Consider the following 25,332-nt stretch of genomic DNA (forward strand, 5'->3'; position numbering starts at 1 on the left):
ATTCAGCAACTATATTGATGCTTTACCAAATTTTCTCTTAGCTGAAACCCGAAAATCTCTGTGGGTACTGTGGGGACACTTGATACTAGGGACAATATAATGGAGGGGTGTCAGAGTAGAAAAAGAAAGTGATTCACCTGCAGTTAAAAATATACTAATTTTGAAATTTTACAAAAATATGACTATGAAGACATAGCTAGAACTGTTCCCCTAGCTTTGGAAATGTCGTAAAGTTCAAAAATGCATTAGCTTCTTCATAATTCATCTCTGTTCTTGATAAAAATGAGCCAAGAATAAAGAAATCCCACATGAACGAAATGGTACAATACAAAGCAGATGTCTTAATTTTCAGAATTCAGTAGATATTGAATTGATTCTTTATTCAATGTAGTCACTGTGTGACTTCATCTCTCCTGAGGGAAAGAACAGGGATACAGATCAGCCTATCTCTCTGGTCCCCATGATTCTGTATTCTCTTTTAAAAATATCTTCAGTGCATTCAGTGTCTCCAGCAAGCTGATGAAGACTCAAAATTAGCTGACTTCGGGCTGAATGGAAGGTTCTCAGTGTCTCAGAGCATTGATCGTCAGGAGGAGAAATCTCCAGTGCTGATACACCCAAGAAGGCTGGTGGTGGTGGACAGGGTGCCTATAATGGGAAAGCCAAAGCTACTACCAGAGTAGGACATCTGAAATGAGGAAACTGCTGCACTGCAAATTAGATTGGGCTTAGTCTCACCTGTGATTTATAGCAAGGCTCGTTTCTTTCTGTTAAACTTTATTTTTATTATTTGTCTCTGTTTAACGTGGTATTAATGGATCATTTCCATTAAGATGGTATCACGCCCTGAAAAATGGTGCCTTAACTCGAAGGACAAAGAATTCAGCAATAACATCTGTCATTCTTTAATTAATTAGAGTGCATCTAATAAAACCCAGAAGAATGAATACCCTGTCGAGCACAATTACATTATGTCTGCATAAGGGCCTGCATTTGACTGTTCTGGGCTTCCCGTTTCTCCATATGCTGCAAAAATATGGACGACTTGAGGCATATCACATACCTAACGCATATTGGGTTATGGGAGTCAAAGTTAAAGAGGGGTCTGGAATTTAATTTTGCAAACATTCAGTTGAAAGAAGGATTTTTGCTGTTTGTCGAGGTTAAAATGTCTCAGTGAAATCTGAAATAAACTAGTTGCAGGTCGGTGAATTATTTTTGTATTTCATAACATGATTGTTTTTACTAAGTCCAAAATTAGCCTAAAATTTGGTAATTTTATGTTCATATTTTTTAAAAGCGGTCCTAGTTTCAAATTTGCTCATTTTCCATGCCTAGGGAGGTTCATGTCGGTCACATCACAGTGACCAAATTTTGGTTTAGAAATTATGAAAATACTAACAATTTGGCAAAAGAGAATGTGTGTCTGTTTTGTTTTGTTTTTGCTTGCTAACGCTGCCGAAGTGGAAGATAGAAGAGCTGACATAAATCAGTTGCAAACTGATGGGCAATCCAAATATTTCTTCCTGTGGCACAGGCTTTCTTGTTAATAGTAAATTTGAGAAGAATATTTAAATCAGCTTCTAAGAAATTGGTCGAGCCAAATGTACGAGTAGCATTCAGTACAGGTTGATTTCTGCTGCTACATTTACTGGCAAACAATGGCCATCTGCCAAGCCATATTCAACCCACACAGCTGTTTTCAATGATTCATTTCCCTTGATTTCCCAGCTGACCCATTCAGAAGGAGAATAGCAGTTTTCACACCCCAGTTGCTAGCCCTGTTGCTACAAGGAGCCCTCCCCTTCAATTGTGAGTATTTTGAAGGCTAAAGTAAGATACAGTTGTCCTCAGAAGCAAAGTTGTTTCCATGCCTAGACTATAAGCAGACAAATAAGGCTGAGAAAAATCTGGGAAATGTTGATTTTATGGTGAGGTGCTCACCATGACTCTGATTCATAATATGCCTACCTCTCCAGCTTTCTCTCATACCACACCCTTACTTTAGCCTGGCATTCCAACCACCCTGGCAGTTTCCAAAGTACAGAAGGTTCTTTTACCCATTAGAGCCATGACTATGGTTAGAATACACTTCCTTTCTTGTTTGTTTGGAAAACTCCTGCTACCTCCAAGGCGCAGGCCAAGTATTAAAGCCTCTAGAAGCCTTTTCCGGAACCCTCAAGAGTAGGTCAGATCATGCATTATAAATGGAGAATTTTGCCCCAAAAGCAGCGAAAACTGACTCTTCAAAGGCAAAACAAATCTTACTTTTTAGATTATAAAGCACAGATATACATATAGCATGTAAACAGACGTGTAATTATCTGAGGCATTTCAATTTCATTTTGAAGGAGAGAAATTTAAAGAAAATGTCTAAATAGGCTTTTTAAGGTGGTATCGATGGACTTTTGTTGAGCCGAGAAACTTGGGTTACAATATCATTTAGCTAGTTTTAAGTCACCAATTTTGGAATATTTGCTGCCCAGCCTTAGTGCAGGAAACACTGACTCGTACCTTCTTTGTTAAGGCCATCTCCCCATTTACCCTGGTCACAACTGGAAACTTTTTGAGGCCTGGGACAGTTTTGGGCTTCACTGCCTCTAAGAACCAGGCACACTGCCAGAATATAGCAGATACTCAGAAAATATATGTTCAATGACTTCAGTGGGATCATAAAATCTCAGTCTTACTCAAGGCTTTTATACCCATTGTGCTCTACAAAAGAGGCTCCCATCCTTTCCAAATGTTTCTGCATCCTATAATTTAATGAGTTGGTGTTTTCATGAATTTTTATTCCGGCTGCAACAGCTGAAGAAGTTACCACTCAACGTTGACCTTACAATGTAGATGTGTTCTGTTCAAATATCCAGTGAGTGCTCTGCTCAGCTATTGTGACATTGTGACATTGTTCTAATATCCAGTGAGTGCTTCTGCACAGCTATTGTGACACTGTTTAACATACTCCATTTCCAAATGGCATAGTACATCCACAGGGTAACTATGTCTCTGTCATTATAACATTTTCACTGTAACATCGGTTACATCAGAAGTACTGGGTGCTCATTTGCAGCCCTATTTGCAGTTTTCTACAGCGGCACAGATACCTGCGACTGCTTTAAATTACAGGAAAAGTCAATATTGAAAAACTTTTCTTAGAATAATTTGTACATGCTATTGTTTGACTGTGTTTCCTCTAAATTCATGCCGAAACTTAACCACCAATGTGACAGTATTAAGAGGTGAAACCTTTAGAAGGTGCTTACATCATGGGGGATCTGCCCTCTTGAATGGTATTAATGCCTTACAAAAGCATCTTCACCCAAAATTTACCCCTTTTTTAGCCCTTCTACCTTCCACCATGTGTGCATACAGCAATGGGGTGCCATCTTGAAGCAGAGACTAGCACTCACCAAACAGCAAACATGCTAATGCCTTCCTCTTGGACTTCTCAGACTCCAGAAATGTGAGACATAGATTTCTGTTGTGTATAAGTTACTCAGTCTCAGGTAGTTTGTTATAGAAGCATGAAAAACTAAGACAGTATATATCATTCTTTTATTTTATAAGTCTATTTTATCACTATCCCACATTATAATGATGATGGAGAAGAAAATGAGGGAGGATAGCTAACTCTTACTAAACATATACTATATTCCAGCCGTTTTGCTATGCGTTGTCTATTCATAGCTTCATTTAACTCTCCCAACAGTCTATTACATAGATATCATATAATCCTGATTTACAGATGAGGGAAACTAATTATTAAGGCAGTTAGTCTAAAAACCCATGGCTGGATACAGAAGGTTAGAATTTGAGCCCAGAAAAATCTAACTTCCGATTCTAAGTTTCTAAAGCTCTATGCCAATTAAAAATAAATAAATTAAAAGCTTGTTCCAAAAATACATGAATAAAATGCTATGTTCTAAAGGCATCTAAATAATGACAATTATAGTTGCTGTTGATAAGATTAAATAAATGGACAGGTCATTTCAACTTGCACAGCAAGATGAAATTTTGGCTTAGGATAAGTGCATAATTTTACTTACAGGTTTACATATAAAAAATTACTATCTGCAAACTGTAAGAAGCTGAAAAATAGATTCCAAGAAAAATATTGAGATGTGTTTGTTGAGGAATTTGCAGAACCAAACGTTGTTAGTTGTTGATAGAAAACCATGAAGGAGTGTGTGTGTGGTGGGAGATGGAACTGGTGCAGAGAAGGTGGGGTAGGAAGAGGGAGAAGAAGAGACAGAGAGGAGAGAGAAAGAGAGAAAGGAGAAAGAGAAAAAACTAAAAGATTAAATCCTAGTTCTCTGCTTTAAAAAATCCCCACTTTCCCAAATTCCCACTCTAATTGCCAGCACGAATGAATTCTTTTCACAGGTGTTGGTGTTACAATAGGACACCACTGATTTAAAAAAAAAAAAAATCTAAATTGGAAAGTGACTGCATGCCTCAGAAAGTGAAATGAGAACCGACCTTTCCCATTTCTAGGGGGCTTTACATTTTCCATGTGGCAGCATTTCATTTGGCTCCATTGAAAGATCCAGCCACAATTCTGTAGGCTTTTAAAGCAAGATGGAAAGACTTGTATTTCTTAAACTTCACTAGACCTTATTTTACAAAATTATGGTGTTAAAACAGAGGGGAAGCCAATAAACGTAGAATTCAACCCTTTTACCTAAGGAATGTACCCCAAATGCAATCTCAGATTTCATTCTTACCCTGAAAATTCTTTTCTTCCCAAGAAGCCCCTTTGTTACCATAATCTCTTTTCTTAAGACTTATCACCAATGTCTGTTTACTCCTACTTGTCAGCTGATTTGTTACTGGGGGTAAATACCCTCCACAGTGGAAGGATATGGTTTCTGGAGAAAGTCACACTGCCACTTCCTGCATTTATTAACCATGTTTTCTCGGGCATGTGACTCTTCTGACCTTCAATTTCCTTACCTACCAAATTTGGAAATAATATTGACTTCTAAAAGTAATCATTATTTGAATCAAGAAATGTATATCAGGTTTCAGCTCACTACTTTTCCCCTTACTTCTTGCTTTTTCTTCTTCAGTTGTAAAATAATGTGATTGCCAATATTTTCTCTAAGGCTTCTTCCAACTATGCTATGTTGTAGTTAATTTCTATTGTCAGAAATAGTTCTTATGCTCAGCTCGCTTCCCTGGTTGAATTTCCTGTGAAATGTTCATGGAGCATCAGAGAATAGAGGCAGACAGGAAATACAGAGTGGAGGAGATACCATGGTGTGGTTTTAGGTGTACAGCTGACCACCGCTGATTTTGGTTTGAATTAAGGAAAGCTACACTCCCACCACCGGAATACAAACTTCTTGTTTTTGATAATAAAATTTCATCTCAAAATGTAAACATCACTAAACATGCATATGTGTTAAAACAAGAAAATTTACAATTTCGTTATTTTTCTTTTTGCATAGAACACAATTATAATATGGAATCTGCCATACAAAATACATACAAAGTTTTATCCAAGCAAGACAAGGCCAGACTGGGAACTGCACAACTGTCATACTTCAGCGTAGTGATCCAGGAAAAATGAAACATGGCCTTCGGAAGCATAGTGGGTGATAGTTTTTTTAAAAAAAGTTCCTTCAGAAAAGAAAAAAGAGCTCCGTGGAAATGATCCTGGACTCTTGGATTCTGCCTTGGGCCTTGGCTTCCAGAGATGTTCCACCAAAGAATGGCTTTGGATGGGAAGGGGTTGCTTGTATGAGTCTGGGGCAGCTAGGACCCCAAAGCATGCACCCAACATATGCACACAAATAATACCCAGTCACTAAGGAGCCACAGCAAGCTCCGAACCCAACAATGACAATGCATGGTGGCTCAGTAGAGAGACTCCCGCCTGTGAGGCTGACCAGCTGCAGCTGCCCCATTACGCCACACCAGGGGCCTCTCCAAGGCGACGCCAGGGAGCAAAGTCTCCTACACACACACCCCGAGGCAGGCACCTGGACCTGGCACGGACGCTGGGGCTGATGAGCCCACATGATGTCTGAGCCACATGGGAAGTGGCTCCTTGCTCCTTGCAGAGCGCAGCCTGGTACAGCGGCCCCTGTGCTGAGTGCGTGGCCGCAAAGTCATTCGGCTCACAAGCCCGGTTTCCAAATGAGCACGCGCTCTGGCCTGTCCACGGGCCCTCTAGGATGAGGCCAGGGAGAACAGGACTCTGAGCCCTGGGAGAAAGCTGTTCCCGCGCCCAACCCCATGCCCTCCTGCCTCCCTCCCATGACCCCCTTAGGTGATGTTACTTCTCTCCAGCCGGTTTGTTTTAAAATAAAAGTAGTAAAGTTTGGAAGCTGTGCAAGAAAGGGAGAGAAGCAGGGCAGGGCCAGGTGGCCACACTGCAAGTCCGAAATCTCGACACCGGGTCTATCGGAACCAAGCGTGGGGTCTCTTGCTTCCTGGACACAGGGCTCCCATCTCCTGCCGAATTCAAGTCCTCTGACGATGAGGGACAGGACAGCAGGCAGGGGGAGACGCCTCACCCTAAAGGGTGCTCGGCCTGTATCAGAGGAAAGCTGGACTGTGCAACACGTTCCAGTCCAAAGTTCTCTGGAATGTCTGGAATGGATCTCAAACAGGCCTTCAAAGCCTCAAAATCAGGCAAATCAGTCATAAGACCTGGTTCTCCCTGGGGTGATCCTGGTCTCAAAAACCATCAGCCACATCTCAGATTTTAGCTTTGGAAAATCCGGTGACCAGAATTGCATATGGAAATGGACAGCAGAAGACGTGGGTAACCTACAAAGCGTTTCTTCCTGGCTGTGATATCACACCCTTTAGACTAACTTCTAGAGCTGTCTTTGACTAAATGACATTTTTAAATGGAAAAGAAAATCAGTGACACCTGCCAGGTGTCAAAATAGTCGGGTGGACTTGTAAACACAGCCACGACCAGGAGTGGAGAGACAAAGCTGCGCTATTGCTCAGATCACATCTTCCTTACAACAGAAACTTCTAAAGCCACTCTGCAAGCTCCAGCTGGACACACGTTTCTCAAAAATGCCAGCTGAAAGGGTGATGGAAAGCTTTGAGGGACACAGAAATCAGAAAAGACAGTAGGGTGGTAAAGAAAGAAAGATCACTTTAATTCTTTTTCTTTTTACTGGTAGGCACCTTATCAACTATATCATGTTCATTACATTGTGTGATTCTCTCAATAATGCTGGACAGAAACACTTTAACACCACTTTACAGATGAGGAAGGAATGAGGTTCCGAGAAGTGATGTAATTCTCCAAAGTTAATCAGCTAATAGAGATCTAGGTCAGGATTCAAACCCAGGCTGGGGGCTGTAGCCTGGCTGTCCATTCTACATACTGATTCCCAACAGGATATGAACTAGGAAGTACAATTTAAATTAGTTTAAGCAAAAACAGGAATGTATGAATTCCCATAAGCAAATCATGAGGAGTAGAAAGAATTAGTCCCAGAAACAACTAGTTTCAATGGATACACACTGTCAGTTTGCTAACACCCTTTCTTCCACTCTTCTACCCCTCCTTCCACCTTCCCTTTCCTCTCATCTCCGTCTTTTTGTTTCTCATTACATGTTAAGTTCATTCTCTTCTCCACATTTTCCCATCTGTCTAAATCCATTACCATGGGTAGCTTTGGTGTCACACCATATAGGTAAATATAACTCCTTCCTGCCTTCTCAGAGACATCACTAAGGAAATGGCTATTATTGTTGTGGTTGGCTTGCATACCTACTTCTGAACAATAATGGGAATGGTTACCATTACTATTCAGGCTGGGTCATGTACCTAAACTTGTGACCGGGGTCTGTAGTTTTAGAATTGGAAACCCCTTTCAGAACCCCACAGTGTTGGAGAGGGAACCAGCTACCCCAAAAGAATGGAATTAATGGTTGGGACCAGACAATACAATAAATGGCCACTCTGGCAGGGAAAGACTTTGGAGGTGGGTAGAAATGTTTTAACTCTATATTGCTGCTTCCTGGGTATGACACTGCATTTAGTCACTGTAGTGAGATATGAGGTAATACATTTAAAGTACTGTCAATGCTCAATAACTAATTGCCAAATAAAATAATGACAAAATACTAGTTAAATGCAAGGTTCTAGTATTGTTGATAAAATTTTGGTCTTTAATTTAAAATTTTTCTCTTTTTTGGAGACGGAGTTTCACTCTCGTTACCCAGGCTGGAGTGCAATGGCTCTATCTCGGCTCACCGCAACCTCCACCTCCTGGGTTCAGGCAATTCTCCTGCCTCAGCCTCCTGAGTAGCTGGGATTACAGGCACGCGCCACCATGCCCAGCTAATTTTTTGTATTTTTAGTAGAGACGGCGTTTCACCATGTTGACCAGGATGGTCTCGATCTGTTGACCTCGTGATCCACCCACCTCGGCCTCCCAAAGTGCTGGGATTACATAAATTTTTTCTTATCACGGTCTAGATGGGATACAATTTCAAAACTTTTTTTTTCTTCCTACCCTGTGGCCTCTTTCCCCAAGCAGTATGTTCAAATAGATAGTAAGCTCCTGGAAAGCAAGGACAATATTTTCTGCCTCTTTTCTCCTCCCACAGCACAAAGGCTGGTCTTAGGCCTGTGTTAACAGTACTTCTTAAAAAAGCACTTGCAAACTGGAATCATTGAAAAGATTTACAGACTAGTCACATTGGGAGTACGTAACCAGATTTGGCATTACTTCTGCTGGGGTTCTATGTCCTGGCCACATACCTATGTCTGAGAATAGGTATTCAGAATGTTAATATTCACTTTTATAGGAAATTAGCAAATGGGTGATTTCCATCAATTTCTTTAACCTAAACTTGAAGAGACATGTGAAATAGTTTTCACATTCAATAACATTGTTGTCTGAAAACTGAGGAATATTATGATCATTAAGCTAAGCCCCGACAACCCACCTTGTGTGACGAGTTTTCGGTATTAACCCTCCTCTTCTCGTAGCCATTCTCATGCATTTCCACATATTATGTTCATGCTGATATCCTGAAATAACCTCAGCCAAGTTCATTATATATTTTGATGGAAAAGCACTTACATCTAGAAGACAATTTATATTTATATTTTACAAATTGGATTGGGAATAACCATTGAGGAGCTTTCTCTAAGTAGACTCTGATTTTGAAATTCTAATTAAATTTTACATTTTGTTCCACCAAAAAATAAGCACATCATTATTTTGGATGAAATTACTAGGTATCTCACCCAATTATTCATGAAACATGAATAATGTGAAGCATGAGTTACTGCTTCTTGTCATTTTGTGAGTGGATTAAAAACTCTCTTCAGGAATACTGAGAATTGTCGATGAACACTGAAGAGACGGGATATCTGGGACCCTAGGATTGATCTGCACTGTGTGTGTAGGAAGTTCAACTGCTAAAGATGCCAGAACATTAATTTGGATGCCAACATTTCTTTTGCATGAAAATGGGATGCATGAATCTCTTACTTTGCTTGAATTGGATTGATTCCTTTGTCTTCTGAACTCTTTGAATACAAACTCTGAAGAGCTTCTCATCACTGTGGAATGTAGTACACCTGCATGAGGCTGCCCTCCAGGACCTGCCTAAGTCCACGGGCCTCATCTTGCGTTACTCTCCCTTCACCCACATTGTGCTCCAGACACATTTCCCTTCAGTTTCTCTAATAAATATAATATGCTTCCCACTGCTTAAGAGGGCTGTTCACAAATCGATTCCCTCTGCCTGGAATGCTCTCCTCACCTTCACCTGTCTTATTCTCACTTGCTCTCAAGTTTCTCCCTAATAGGATTTCATCCTGATCTCCCAGACTATGTGAGGCAAGTTTTCATAAAGCTATGTGTTTTAGGTTTGAATTTCTAAAGCGTTAGTTAAGGTTTATATAGTTTTTCCCTTGGTAATAAATAGTTTCGTCCCAAGGCTAGTAGGAACTGAGAATAAGAGCAGGAACACTTGGATTCTTTCAATCTTCTTTTTCCTTCTTTCCAACTCTAGTTACCCAGAGAATAAGGTCAAGGAAATAGGAACTGAAAAAAGCAAATGCTGAAAGGATAGAGTTGGCTACCCATGAGCCCACACAACTCACTAGCTAGGGTAGTGGGGACAAAAGGAGGAAGGCGCTCTTCAGAATGAAACCCCAGTGGAGAAATTATCCATGAAACTACTTCGCCGGGGCAGTTATCAGTCTCTGCTGCCTGCTGGGTCTCCCTACACAGCTCTGAGCACTCAGTTCCTTGCCTTTAGTACTGATGCACTAGGCACAACCTTGATCCCAACTTATACCTAGTAATTTTAGCCAGTGCCCTTCTCTGTCCTCATTTTACAGTTTACTTAAATGAAGAGTGTATTCTGATGCCTACAAATGTATTTCAACTTTCTAATTTCCTATGCAGTTTTCTATACTCACAAATAATACTTTCACGTAATTCCTGAAACATCGCTGTCAATAATCCAAAGACTATGGATAGATAAGAGGGAAGGAGGCCTCTGATGAGTTGAGGACTGTTATCAGTCTACAGTCCTGTCACACATCTCATACTTTATTAGTAAAGATTGAAATAATTAATGATGTATTTTTCTAATTATTTGTTCACTGTGTTTCCTCCCCAGTGGTCTATATACTTCATGAGGTTTGTTCATTGCTTTATCCCCACTGATTAAAACACAACAGATGCTAGGCCAGACCCGGTGGCTCACGCCTGTAATCCCAGCACTTTGGGAGGCTGAGGTGGGTGGATCACCTGAGGTCAGGCGTTCGAGACCAGCCTGACCAATATAGTGAACCCTTGTCTCTGCTAAGAATACAAAAATTAGCCTGGCATGGTGGCATGCACCTGTAGTCCCACCTACTTGGGAGGCTGAGACAGGAGAATTGCTTGAATCTGGGAAGTGAAGACTGCAATGAGCTGAGATCATGCCACTGTACTCCAGCCTGGGCGACAGGGTGAGACTCGGTCTCAAAACACACAAACACACACCCACCATACAATAGATGCTCAATGAATATAGAGCAAATGAATAAATACCACAGTAGAATGGGAGAAGGAGGAAGAGACTGGAGGAGAAAACAAAAAAAAATTACATGTTTATAAAATTATATGTTTTTTCTCTATTTTCTTACTAGCTCAGGGCTGCAACAGTGTGTGCTCACTAACTCCTCCCCTTTCTTCTCTGACTGCTCTTCCCCGAGTGTAAATTTTAATTTCTCTACCTTGGGCTTAAGTGCTCTATAACTGAAGAAAATAAGTCACTGACTTTTGTGTGCTGTGGAGAAAACACGTTAAATATTGGTTTTCAAATTTGCTTAAATCTTACTGAAATGTATAGGGATATAAGTTATTTTATAATAAGTCCTAAGTTTTTGTTTGTTTCTGTTGCAAATCTAATCTAAAAACCTAGTTGTGAGTAATCATTATTCACAGACACTGAAGGAATTCAATATGCATTTCATATTGTGTTTTCAAATTGCACTTTCAAATTGCATTTGACTAGAAATTCAAATGTATTCAATGCATTTCGGATAACACAAGGGGCCAGTAGATGGATTGCAGAGGCTTTCTTGAAATGCAGATGTTTTAAAAAAATTGTCTTTAGACTTGGAAAACATTTTTTGTCGCAATATGTGTGACCATGAAGATTCATCCATGGGACTGGGCTTTCCTTTGAGGTGAGGATGTAAATTAAAGCATGAATTGAGTAACAGTAAATTCCAGCAGTACTTCTGATTAGTGAGGACAGACTAGTGTTACCACTGAAATTCATTTTTAAAAGTTTCTGACAACAATCTGATCTGAGACTTATAAAAATAGTTTGTCAGTTTAAAATGTTAAATTGAGTTATAGGAGATATTCTAATACAGTTCGAAAAATAAGAGAAGGAATTTGGGTGAACTGTATGAGTGCTTATGTTCATTCCATATCGATGGCTTGGTATTAGAAAAAGTCACCCATTGTGGGTAGAGAAGGAAAGACCCAGGCAGGAGCATAGAAAAGGCTGTGGGCCAACTTTCACTCCCACCTTGAATAGGCACCTGTGCCCAACACAAACCATGGAAGCATAGGCTATGACTCTGCTTCCAGTTTTAGCAAGATATGAAATGCATTGATAAAGTTTAATTAGAAAGATTCCTGTTGGGCCTTGATAGTTTTTAATACATTTATGCTCTTTTAACCAGCCTGAGAGACAATTCCACAAAATCATTAAGGACATGGGCTCCTGACAGAACTTCATTTAAATTGTGAATTTGTCACCCACTAGTTCAGTGACCTTCCTAAGACCTCTATGAACCTCAGTAACTTCAACTACAATACCATGATAGTGTCTTTGTTAGTAATTTGTGTTGAGGATTAAATAAAATCAGGTATGTATCATGCGTGGCACACTCTTTGGTACATAGTAGATGCTTAATGAATGACAGTTGCGGCTATATTGTCTTTTAATAGGGAGCACTTTAAAATCAAAGGATGCTTATGGTGATATGAGTAAACAGCACAGATCAAGCTGCAGCCCACACGATCCAAACAATTGGCTCCAGCATATCAATATATCAAGCTAATTTAATTGAAATATTTTGAGTACTTAATTCTATCAACAAATAATAATGACAATTAAACAAATGGAATCCGTTTGTTGGTCTTTGGCAATAGCAAAATATATAACAAGCTGTCCATATTAATGAAGCAACCTGCATATCAACCTGTCGTAAAAATGCAAAATATAGTGAACTAAGAAAAGATACAGCTATACACATAGAAATGTCCACTTAACTTTTCACACTTCAGCAAATATTACAACTGCTCTTATTTGAAGATATGTCTTATCACATCCTAATTTTTCCATATAATGAAAAAGTTTATTTCATAGACACGCACACATGTGCACACACACACACATACACAGCTTGTGTGAAACTATCAGAGCACACAAAATAACAGAGGAGGTAGAGTGTAGTGTTAGTTCTTTATATTTCAGTCCTAGTTTCACAGGCAGTCATTCTGCAAGTGGATTTCAAGAAATAATTACATTAATCAAAACTCTATTTAGTTTTCTATATCAGTATTGATTTCACCTACACTTGTCAAATTTATATTCTGCCTCTTTAATTACCTACCTCCTACTGCCTCTCACTTTCCTGAGCTGAGTATGAACCACAAATATGCTCACTGTTCTTTGAAATAAGATATCTCTAAAAACCATAGTAAAGAAACAAATTAAGTTTATTTTCCCTACCTCTGTTCCTTACTAGACCTGCTCCTGAAATTCTTATTCGACTTTTAAAAACAAATCTACATCTGTTATATTAGTAAATAACAAAATTACATTATATTCAGTTCTTTACAAATTGAGAAATTATCTTATTCTTGGGATGACATTTTAAACCATGAGAATTAAACGGCAAATAAGGTTTTTAGAAGCAGTTTAAAAAGCTGACATAAAAGCGGTACACGGTATCAGTGGAGAATGCCTATAATTTAATGGGTGGGGGAAGAATAATAAATGAGGTAAAATTAAAAAGTTTAATATTTGGAGGTACCTAAGTATAGAGTAACCAGTGATTCTTTGTATTAGTATTGCAATTTCGTTGTGAGTCTGCTGAAATTGTTGCAAAATAAAATGTAAAAAAAAAAATACCAGGTAAATTTTTAAATGATTCCTTGTGTTCACTTAAGGTTGGGACTGTGTCATTTGGGGGAGTATGATATAATAAATGAGACTTACATTGAAAGCACCCAATAAGAACTAGTCAGATACCCCAAACCAAGGCGAAGCCATTCTTAAAACATGTTTATCTCTTTTTGGTAAATCCTGGTTAAGGTTTAAATAATTTCAAACTTCAATACTACTCTTCCAAGTCACCATGAACAAAATAAAATAAAATATAAAATACAAAGGGCTTCAAATAAATTTTGCTCCAAATACAATTCCAGTCACTCTCAAATATCCTGGCTTAGCATTACCAAAATAATATCATCAAAGGAAAGCCACCCAATTTGCAAGCCACACACTGGCAATATCAACTTGATTAAAGTCATACTTAAAACCAATTATTTTTTCTAGTTACTGGGCATTTTAATCTTCTGAGTTGTCTGCAGGAAACCTATCAGGCATCCAGAACCCAGAGCTCTGCGGTCAGAACTGCGTCCTGGGAACAGAAGCCATCCGCATCTGTAAACACGGTCTCGTCTAGTAATATACAGGTCAATGAGTGTGCCCTTTGCAATGGTTCTCAGTCCTTTCTTTATTTCAACATCATGACATTTTTGGCTTCCCTCATGAGACAACTCTACTATTCTCACAATTTATCTAGGTTTCCGGAAAAATATGTTGAAATGGCCGGGCGGTGGCTCACGCCTATAATCCCAGCACTTTGGGAGGCCGAGGCGGGTGGATCACGAGGTCAAGAGATCGAGACCATCCTGGTCAACAAGGTGAAACCCCGTCTCTACTAAAAATACAAAAATTAGCTGGGCATGGTGGTGCGTGCCTGTAGTCCCAGCTACTCAGGAGGCTGAGGCAGGAGAATTGCCTGAACCCAGGAGGCGGAGGTTGCGGTGAGCCGAGATCGCCATTGCACTCCAGGCTGGGTAACAACAGTGAAACTACGTCTCAAAAAAAAAAAAAAAAAAAGTTGGAATGTTGCCTTCCTACCCAGTTCCCCCTGACAACAGGTTTATTAAGGAATACACTTTCCTTTCTCATTTTTATTTCATTGGAAAAAGTTCTCACCAGACATTTATTTTCCCCGCGGTTCTCTAAGACGGAGACACAAACGGGAAACCATAAAATAAAATCAGAAAATGTAGGACACCAAAATAACGATGTAGCTTGACTTTCATGTCTGAACCCCTTTTTAAAAGTTCAGGAAAGAACAAGCTCTCTTTCGCCTTGCAGATATATCCGTGGGAACGTCCTCAGTGCGGTGGGAATACAGAGTATAAAGTAGCTCTCTTTACACGTGGGAGGAAATTTTGCCTTTTTTCCCGTTCCGAAAGAAATGACTGTAATTGTTCTTTAATTCTCAAACAACCTTATCTTTTGGTAGCTCAATAATGGCAGCAGCTGGTATACCTTGGACTCAAGGACGGTTGACAAGATCACTACAATTTCCAAGATTTCCAGAAATTTTTGGTTAAGAATATTTTAAAAATTAAAAAAGTGCAGGATTTGACCTTCCAAAGCTAGCAAATAAATTCCTGATTATCCCTTTTGAGGAGAGAAACTGGGAATAGTTTGGAGCACAGTTTCGTGTAAGGAAGAGAATGTAAGGTTTAGACCTGCCGTCACTGGTTGTGTGACTTCAGGCAAATTACCCTTTCTGGATCTCAGTTTCCTTATCTGAAAAATAGGGATGATAATAATACTGTACCTACCTCATAGGTTGCTTTGATGATTAAATGAGGTAATACATGTAAAGTACTTGGAAGAGCACTTGCCCCTAGCAGCGTTTATTCTTGTTATCAATGCTATAGGAGTTACTAGGAATACATGATGAATTCTGCCTTTATACTTTTTGGAAGACTTAGCATTCGAATTTTATATTTAAGGGCACCCCAGTGCAAGAGCATAGACTTTTTTCTCAAACATCTTGAGAACACCAGAAGGCATTTGCAGATATCAAATTGCCAACTCACATCAATATGCAATTTCTAAGTTTCAACCCAATACTCTTTGCCTCAAGTCGTTCTCCTTCCACTTTAAAGAAATCATTACTTCCTGTGTTAAACAAATGCCATGAAACCATCTCAGAGTTCCCGCATGAGTGATCCTAGTTTTGAAGAGACTATTCTCAACCCACCTGTCAATTATTTCAGTGGGAAGGCATCCGGAACATCTGTCCTGAATTACCCCAACTGCACCTGGACTTCAAAATGATGGAAAATGGTGATCTAACTGTGCAGAAAACATTGTGAAACAGCCACATTCTCAAACTGGTTTGGGAAACTTTAAGAATAAAACGTGTCTGGCTGGGTTTATTCACTCTTAGTTATTACTCTCTGTGTATACACAAGGATTTCAAGCCATTAATAAGTGACTGTAAGTGATTTCTAGTCATATCCAACCACCCGAAAGTCTTCCCTTATGTATCAAAAAAACATGCAAACCTCAGATTGGTTAGGTTTGCTTTTCCTGGAGAAATTCTATGGAATATGATACCTGAACAATTAGAATGAGAACATATTGAAGGGTGAAGCAACCTTATATTTCCATAAATTGTAAACATAGAAAAATAAACTGAAAATTCTAAATATTTAAAACCTTAAGTTTACAATGAAATTGAAAGAACTGAAAATAATCTGCTATGTTCAGCCTGAAAGGCAGCATTCGTAAGAGAGGGAAAGATACAAAGCAATCTGGCCTGGAATTATAGAATGGATATAAATACAATCTATTTCCTTGTAGAAATATTCAAAGCAATGCTATATACCTTTTCCTTTCCCGTAAACTGATAGCACTTGAAATTATTTTTGTACAATTGTAAATTCTTTCAAACATCACATAAAATATTTAAAAAGAAAAAATTAAAGTGTGGCTTTTTGGAGGTCAAGATAGAAACACATTAATTGTTTCGTAATGAAGGAAAGGAAGTTTGAGTAAGTGCTATATGAATGTAAGCCTTTAAAGGGATAGGAAATGGTCATTCTAAAGATAATAATAAGAAAAAAAATAAAACAGAAAAGAGAAAATGGTCATTCTAGAAGCCCATTTATTATTTTTCATTAACTTATTTAGGGTCCACTGTATTACTGAAGTTTTATATACAAGATAGATTTATCTTGGTCTTCGGGGGATATGTCAGGAAACAGATGATTAAATAGATGGATATGAGGCAGTTTAGGAAATGACAAGATAGAAACATCTATCAGATGCGTTGGGACCTGAGAGAGGTCTCACTGAACTCAGGTCGAGAAGAGCAGACAAGGAAAGTCCCGGAGAAGGCAATGCTGAGCTCTATTTCAAAAGATGGATTAGTGTTGGCAGAAGGAGGGTGCTGGGAAGACTCATCAGGCATGAGAAAAGCAGAAGCAAGGTCCCAGAGCAGTGAGTCTGTGACACATTCAGGGAGGAGTAAGTATTTCTTCTGAAAATGCCACATGGGAATACAATATGGAAGGTAGGGAGTGGCAAAGAATAGGATTGGCAATCTGGATTGGGGCCAGACCTTTGAATATACTAAGAAATGTGGACTTTATCCTTCAGAGCCATAGAGGATGTGGAAGAACTGCAAATAGACAACAGAGAGAAAACAAAATCCCTCTGGCTGCAATGAGGAAAAGAACTGGTGGGCGGGGCACAGACAATAGCAGGAAGCCTCCCATGGAAGCTGTTATATTAGCCCAAGTTAATTTTTTTAATGTTTTATTTTGAAATAATTATAGATTCATAAAAAATAGCAAAATGCATCAATAAAATCCTATATACTCATAAACTACTTTCTTTTAATGGTAACAATGTACAGAAATATAATGTATTGTAAACACCACTCACATTGGAACAATGCTATTAACTAGACTACAGACTGTATTCAGATTTACCGGCTTTACGTATCTATAGGTTTATGAAATTTCATCACATGTGAAAATTCACATAACGATCACATAAAGTTATAACTCAAGCGAGATTTGATAAGGACATGAACAAAGAAAAGAGGGAGAAAAGAGGAGACATGCACTAAATATTTAGGACATAAATGCCAACAGTTAAAAGCATGGATTCTAGTTTCCCAGGCTGCATTCCAGCTACACCACTGACTAGCTTTGTGGCTAGGGATGCTGTGTAACCTCTCTATGCCTCAGTTCTCTGGTCTGTCCAACTGAGATAATAATAGTACTTTTTTTTTTTTTTTTTTTTTTTTGAGACGGAGTCTCACTCTGTGGCCCAGGCTGCAGTGCAATGGTGCAATCTTACTGCAACCTCTACCTCCCGGGTTCAAGTGATTCTCCTGCCTCAGCTTCCTGAGTAGCTGGGACTACAGGCATGCGCCACCATGACTGGCTAATTTTTGTATTTTTAGTAGAGACAGGGTTTCACCATGTTGGTCAGGCTGCTCTTGAACTCCTGGCCCTGTGATTGGCCCGCCTCCATCTCCCAAAATGCTAGGATAACAGGCATGAGAATCACAGTACTTTCTAAGGATGTAGTGAGTAGTAAACTAGTTTCTAACAAGCATAGAACAGTGGCTAAGTCTTAGCATATGGTAAGTGCTAAGACTGTGTTAGCAATTACTGTTAACCAGAATCTAGACAGAGACAGACAGGAAGTGGAAGTGAAGAAAAGGCCAAATCTAGGGCTTATGCTACTTAGTAGGTGGCACTGGTATTCACTGATGTAGAATGACGGGTTTAGTAGGGGAGGGAGGTTAGTAAAATTTGATGTGCCTTTTTCATCCAAGTAATGAAATACTTGAAGAAGGTTAAGAACGATGAATAGAGGCTTATGAATTAAGAGGTTATTCATAATGGAGGTGAGGTCCAGAATAATGCTTGTGCCAAATTTGTATCCCCTATGAAGTCTAGCATGAAGCCCATCTAGAAAGAAATATGATTTCTTATGGCAAGAGTTTGTAAGAGGGGCTTTGTCTCTAGTCCCCAGGGTTTGCTCAGTATATAACATAAGCATGACCACAAACCTCAGACTACACAGAATGCAGAGTGTGGCTTGGAAAATCTCTATTAGGTATGACTCTGGGAAATGCCCACTTTCACTGGAGTTCAGGTTCCACATTATTGCTGATGTTTCCGGGAATCTTGATGTCATTCTGCATCTCTTCAGGTATTCCACCTTGAGAGGTAACTTTTCAAAAACTCTCTACAGCTATTGTTACTATTAATTCAAGGTTGAACATAAAGTAATTTGCACCCCTCTAATGACTTCTCTTTCATGTGTAAGTTATGGAAACACGCAATTTTCTCTTTGCGGCAAGCTATGGTTAGAAATGGCCAATCAAAATGCAGCACTGCACTGCTCAGGAAGCAATGATTGGTCTAGGGAGAGGCCACTTGTACCAAGCTCTTCCAATCCCATTCTGTTTAAATTGGGAATTTAAATCACAGAGATAGGAGGAAGATGGATCAGCATCACTTTCTGGAATGCCTCTAGCCCCTGCGTTGGCATTTAGCCCTTTCTTTGTATCTATGAGCTACTTCAGCATCCTTTTAAAATTATTTATTATTTATTATTTTCTTTTTTGAGACAGGATCTGCTTCTGTTGCCCAGGCTTGAGTAAAGTGGCCGAATAATGGCTCACTGCAGCCTTGACCTTTCAGACCCCAGTGATCCTCCTAACACACTCCCCCAAGTAGCTGGGACTACAGGCAGGCACCACCGTATCTGGTTAATTTTTTAAAAAAGATTTTTCTGTAGATACAGGATCTTACCAGGTTGCCTCAGCTGGTCTCAAACTCTTCAGCTCAAGCAATCCTCCTGCCTTAGCCTCCCAAAGTGCTGATATTACATGTACCAGCCACTGTGCCTGGACCTGTATCCTTTTAATACTTCTCTTTCTCCTTTAGTTAGCATGCTTTCTGTCCTTTGCAACCAACAAAACTTCAATCTTAAATAACTATTGGCAAGACTACACTGTTTTGTTTGTTTTTTTTGTTTTTTTTTTCGTAGTGTAAAATGGTACACACTTTGGAATGTCAGTCTGGCAATATGTGTCAGCATTATAAATGTGTTTATATTTGGTTTTGCATTTTTCTTCTAGCAATTTGTATCAGAAAAATATTCAGGCAAGTTCAGAGATATATATGGGTAGGATGATTATAAATATAAACTTTGGAAACTGAATGCCAAGAAAATGATCATTAAATAAATTACAATATAGCAATGTGATAGAATATTATGAAGTCATTAAAAAGGTTGATATATACATATTTACTCACTAGAAAGGAATGCCAGGAAATACTAGTAGAAAGGACAAGCTACAAAACATCTTAGATAGCATGATCCAATTTCCATGATATAGTGTGATCAGGGCATGCATGTGTGTATGTGGGTGTGTGTATAGCCACAGAAAGAAGTTTGAAAGGATGTATGCCAAATTCTTAAGAAATGGGGATTATCTCTAAGTGATGGGTTTTATTTTTGTCTTTATTGTATATTGTCTATATGACTTTCTATATTGTATTATGTAATAGAAATGAACTTGTATTTGTAATCTTATTTTTTTAAATAAAATGTATGTTTTTATGCAGAAATCTTTGTGCATTTTCTTAAATTGCATGAGCACATTTTGCCCACAGCTGAGACAGGGACTGATGTTTTACAGTGAAATGAGACATTTGCATACACTCATATGTGCCTTTTATGGATGAAGAGTGTTGAGCCCAAGGCCTTAAGTATGTCCGAGTTATAGATGTGGCCTTTGTATTAGTTTCTTATGGTTGCCAGAACAAATAATCACAAACTTCATGACTTAAAACAACAGAAATGTATTCACTCACAGTTCTGGAGGCTGTAAGTCCAAAATCAGTGTCACTGGGTTGAGCACAAGGTAGTCACAGGGCCACATTCGCTCCTGAGGTTCCAGAGGAGAACTCATTTCTCACATCTCCCAGCTTCTAGTGGCTGCCAGCATTCCTTGGTTTGTGGTCACATCACTCCTCCAATTTCTGACTCTGAGGTTATATCACCAACTCCTTTGCTGTCTGTGGTCCAAATCTCCCTCTCCTCCATCTTACAAGGACACTGTTGATCGTATTAAGGGCCCATCAGGATAACCTCCTCATCTCAAGGTTCTTGTTTGTTTGTTTGTCTTTTAGGAAACCGCTCAGACTGCATCCTCTTACTCTTACTCTCCAGGGAGGAGAGAAGAATGATCATCAAGGGCAGAAGGCAGTTGCATCGAAGCAACGCTAAAAACTGGCTTCATGCTCAGGAGAGAATGCTATGCCTTTTCCTCATGATTTCGGGTGCTCTACACATTCAGAGAAACTTCTCTAGTAACAAACTATAGAAATGATCCCTGAAAGTATAGTCTCCAAGATTCTTAACCACATCTGAAAAGACCCTTTGTTGTGCCAGACCCTTACTGACATCCGTAGGAATGACACCATGCTTGACAGGCTGAAGAAGAGAACTAGAGCCAGTGAATGAGATAGAAGTTTTACTGAAGGTAAAACTTCAGAGTGTATACTGGATCACCCTGGATATAAACCTTTATATACAGGTGATTCAGTGTCAGTGCGCTGGATAAAAGAACAGCTACCAACTGTGAAAAACATATGGTTTATATGGCATTATCACTTAACACCTTTCTTGTATCAGCCTACGCCTCACAAACTTTTGACTCAAAACAAAGGGCTTCAGTCCCCTGTATGGCCCGTGTTCTATGGAATGGGGATTCTGATGTTCCTCATAGATAAGGAATGAATCTCTGGGTTGGACACTTCCAGATTCCTTAGCTCTGGACTCCACACACACATTCTTTTTAGACCATAGGGTCAGTCCAAGGATATCAGGTTAAGTTATTGCTGTCAGCTGTGTCTGTTATACAGGGTCATTCTCAGGATATATGCTGAAGTTAAGTTATGGCTGAAAGGTACATCTGTCATATGCTCGTTTTCAATTTAAGGTAACATTTACAGATTTCAGAAATTAGGAACCAATATTTTAGGGAGACTATTTTTTGCCTATTCCTGTATACCACCCTAAAAATAAGAATTCCACACTAAATTTGCCAAGACTATTGATTTGCCTTTGTATCTATTGGAAACACACAGTTTAATCCATGGATTAAATAGCACCATGAAGCAAATTTAATAATATATTTCAAGCTTTGAAATGAAGCATTTATCATTTTACAATTCTAAGAATATAAAAGTATACATTTGTGTCACATTTATGTGACACTTGGTAAACAAAGTTCAGGAATCTAAACAGAGAATAGATAATCACAGTTCTAGGAGCAAAAAATGGCACAAGCAAATGAGGCAATTAGGGAGATTAGTGAAAGAAGAGTTTAGGGAAGCCAACAATGGATAGTGTGATAGCAAGAGAGGGGGCGGTAGAAATATGCCAACACTACGTTTCAAAAGAGCAAGGGAAAAGAGAGAGAGATTGCCAAAATGTAGACCGAGCTGAGATGTGACTGTGGCTTCAGGAAAGGGATGCTGGGCAGGAGCCACAGCCTTAGTAGAGAACCTCAACCCCTTCTAGGCTTCCCCCGGAGCAGAAAGCAGTTACCTTAAAGCAGCCAAATCAATGGGAAGTCAGGTGGCAAGGGACCCCCTTGATGCTGTCCATAGAGAGGGATCAGCCTTCTAGAACACCATCAACTTGGAGAAGGGCAGAAAATGAATCTGGCTCTGAGGTCAAGAAAAAAATAACCAGTACATGCTGCTAGAGTGTTGTGAGGAAAAGCATAGTATCCTGGAATCAGAGGGAAAAGAGTTATTTCAAGAAGGCAGTTGGGTTAAAATGCTGCTGAGAGGCCAAGTAAGATAAGGAATAAGAGATGTTCATTTATGTTTAAGGCAAGGGGATCTTTGATGATCAAAGTCAGTTCTGCTTAGATGCAGTGGTAAGTGATGACTCCGGATTGGACTAGTTTAAAGAATGAGGTAAGCAAGTGGAGACAGCAAATGCAGACAGGAAAACTCATTCAAGCTTGTTTGGGATGGGAAAAGAGAAATAGGGCAATAGCTGAAAGACAAGAGGGGTTTGAAGAAAGATATCTTTCTCTCCCGAGTTAGGACTAGTAAGAACGCTAATGAAAGGACAAAGGTGAGAAGGAGGAGGGAAAGGACTGTGGAGAAGTGTCCATCATTCTCATCCAGGAAAGTCTGGTCTGATGAATTAGACATGTCTGTTATGGACATGAGGTGGGAGTTGAGGGATGAAAGTGTTCAACTGATTCTAACTCAATCTCTATTTTATAGATAAAATTGTGCCTTATAGGTGGGGAAGGTAGGAAGTCATTTGTTCATTGTTCAGGTAACTAGTAAGGTCTTGTTACTTTCAGTCCAGGGATCCTTAAAATTGGGCACTATGTTTGTTTGTATGGCTATAAAGGAATACCTGAGGCTTGATAATTTATAAAGAAAAGAGGTTTATTTGGCTCACAGTTCTGCAGGCTGTACAAGAAGCATGATGCCAGCATCTGCTTCTGATGGTCTCGAGTTGCTTCCACTGATGGCAGAAAGTGAAAGGGAGCTGATATGTCACATGGTGAGAGAGGGAGGAAGGCAGAGAAAGGCAGAGAGTTCCAAGCTCTTTTCAACAAGCAATTCCCTCGGGAACTAAGAGTAAGAATTCACTCACTCCACACAAATGGCACTAAGCTATTCATGAGGGACCCAACCTCACAATTCAAACACTTCCCAACAAGCCCTACCTCCAACACTAGGGTCACATTTCAACAGGAGACTTGGCAGGACCAAAGGAACTGTTTTCAAACCATAGTAGGCATTATTCCCAAAATGATGCCACTCGTACATTAGAGAAATGTGAAGTCATTTTCTATTTTCACATATTACTACTTTTATTTCAGTAATTATTCACTAATTTTTATAGTTGCAATATACTATTGGCCCAGGACACTGGGTTTCCTTTTATGGTGGCAATATATAGTTTTTTTCCTAGTTAAATGCTTTTAGGCAATAAGAGTTGATTTAATACATTTAAAAATAAGCAAAAAGTTATAGAGATATTACTCAACTATGACAAAAATTGTGAAATGGTGAAGGTGGCCCATGAGTGAATGACATTTGAGACACACTGCATTATACATGTTGCTTATCTGCAGGATTAATTTTGTGTTTATTGGTGTAAGAAGAAAGTTTAGGGGTCCAAGTCTTCTGTCTGTAATCTTAACCTTGAATTACTGTCTTCAGCAATTAAAAATGCAAAGTGCACCTGAAGAATTAAGAAGAAAGGATGAAACGACTTCCCAGCATTTTGCTGAGTGAACAGAAGGCTCATGTTAGCAATGGATTTTATCACATAATTAAAGAGGGATTCCCTGATTAATTAAATGAAGAGGCAAACTCATTTAAACTGGTGATGCTAGGAAAAGATTACTGCAATATTTTTCTTCAGCCAAAATGAAGTAAATGGATACAGCCCTATACAACTTGGGTTTTTTGTTATCTACAGGTAGTCCATTTGATGACAAATTTTCAATACTTACAGATTTATTCAGGCCTATTAAAAGCCTCAAAGCAACCAGGAAGTGTTATAAATATTTGAACAGAGAGCTAGATGTTTTGAATGCTGAATATAACATTAGACTTAGAGCTAGAGCACCAGCTGTGTTAGTGCAACATGACTTCCCTTGGTCCTTTGCTCACTCTGGTGACACTTGCCTTTTAATAATTCAGTCACGTTATATCCTTCAGTAGTTGAGGGAAGCTCAATTTTTATTTTAAAGGGCTGTTTCTCATCCAGAAAAGTAATAACAAGGCAAAATGCTTATGAGAACGGTAAACCAATTTGTTTCCTGATCATCAGAGTTAGACAATCTTCATTACTATTTCTTTGTAATCAGTCAGCTTCACATCACAGATGGAATGTTTTAGCCATTTTTAGGGTAATAAACTCTTGATTCTAAGGAGGCATTCTTCTAAGGGTCTCAAAGTATCGGGACCCGCCTCAGCATCAGTGAGGACTTGACCCTTTCTACAGTCCATTCCCTGTTTCATTTCTCACATACTGAAATGTTCAGTCACCTACTTTTGCACAGATACCCTCTAATTCTTGCTCAGAGTCAGGATCAACTCAGCATTCTATTTCTAGATGTTGACAGAAATCTCACCTAAGCTCTTGAATCATAAGTGGCAACTGAAATTTGTTGGATATTTTCATTCACTCTGCATGGGTTTCTAGTTCCCAACCGTTTGACCTGCCCCTAAAAATAGTATATTCGTTTTCTTGTTGTTATTTTTCTGTATAAGAAATTACCAAAAGTGGATGACTTAGCAGGCATTCACTCTCTCACAGTTCTGGAGTCTAGATTTTCTGTGGTTGACAAGGACCTGTTTCCCCTGAGGCTCTAGGGGAGAAAACTTCCCTGCCTCTTCCTAGCTCCTGGTGGTTGCCAGCAACGCTTGGTGTCCCTTGGCTTGTGGACGCCATCACTCCAATCTCTGCCTGTGTTGTCCCATGGCATTCTTTCTCTGTGTGTGTTTCCTCATGACTGAATTTGGGCCTACCCTAAACCGACATGACCTGATGTTAACTAAATTACATGTTTAAAGACCCTGTTTCCAAATGAGTCATGTTCTCAGGTATAGGGTGGATGTTAAATTTAGGATGACACTACCCAAACAAATATACATAGACAGGACAATTTCCATTGACTTTGCTTTGGCCAAACTTTGACTT

At 39.2% G+C, this 25,332-nt stretch overlaps 1 non-coding gene across 1 annotated transcript; it reads right to left on the reverse strand.

Moving 5' to 3' along the window:
• Positions 1–20,774: 20,774 nt before the first annotated feature.
• LOC118149087 (small nucleolar RNA U3) lies at positions 20,775–20,990 on the reverse strand. Its single transcript, XR_004736243.1, has one exon. It is a non-coding gene; the product is annotated as a small nucleolar RNA U3 (small nucleolar RNA).
• Positions 20,991–25,332: the final 4,342 nt, after the last annotated feature.

Source organism: Callithrix jacchus, chromosome 17 (assembly GCF_049354715.1).
Source record: "Callithrix jacchus isolate 240 chromosome 17, calJac240_pri, whole genome shotgun sequence".
In the NCBI taxonomy this organism is placed as follows: Eukaryota; Metazoa; Chordata; class Mammalia; order Primates; family Cebidae; genus Callithrix; species Callithrix jacchus.